The sequence below is a fragment of the Sinocyclocheilus grahami genome, unplaced genomic scaffold, assembly GCF_001515645.1.
Source record: "Sinocyclocheilus grahami isolate Dianchi unplaced genomic scaffold, SAMN03320097.WGS_v1.1 scaffold89.1, whole genome shotgun sequence".
NCBI lineage: Eukaryota > Metazoa > Chordata > Actinopteri > Cypriniformes > Cyprinidae > Sinocyclocheilus > Sinocyclocheilus grahami.
The window spans coordinates 221,945-222,623 of NW_015505268.1; the positions used below are offsets into that span (position 1 = coordinate 221,945).

Genomic DNA, 679 nt, shown 5'->3' on the forward strand with positions numbered 1-679 from the left:
ACTGTATATTTTCATGCTTTCTCAAGCAAAGCAAATTTTGAAAGTGCACTAAAACCATATCTTACATATTTGGTCATAGACAATGTTGAAGATATAGCCTACGCTATTGTCAACATGCCTGGTAAATTAACAATGTTTATCAAAATTTTAAATAACAACAAACATCAGGGGAAAAAAAAAAAGAAAAAGAAAAAAAGAGGAAACCGTACAATCGTCAGAACAATTTGAACATTCGGCAGATTTTATTTTTAGGTATTTTACAAGGTATTGGAGTAGTGTCACCAGGGTGGGAGTTTTAGGAGGAACTCCTATTCACTGGAAAAACAAAAAAAATCATTCAGTTTATGCAGAGACATATAGACTGGAGGAATCCCCCATCTCCCCACCCTCTGAACATAACGTAACTACGTGTAAACGTTATTTTGCAGTTTTTACTTGGAAAAGCAGATATATGTATTTCTGGCATTCGAATAACTATTGATAAACATGAAATGAGAGAAGAAGGATTGGAGAGTTATTTCATTTAATAAGGTAGAAAATGTGCATACTTTTAAACCGATACCTGCCACGGTGTTCCCCTCTTTGAGTGTTTCCTAAATTCTGATGAGGCGGAAGGGAGGGGGGATGGGGTCATGTGACTTAAAGGGGTCATATGATGTTGCTAAAAAGAACATTATTT

General features: G+C 35.3%; 1 protein-coding gene across 1 annotated transcript in view; it reads right to left on the reverse strand.

The window, feature by feature from the left end:
• The window catches only part of LOC107587098 (diacylglycerol kinase theta-like), a 22,952-nt gene that overhangs the window by 21,094 nt on the left and 1,179 nt on the right, over positions 1–679 (reverse strand). The gene's annotated exons all lie outside the window — the stretch shown is intronic.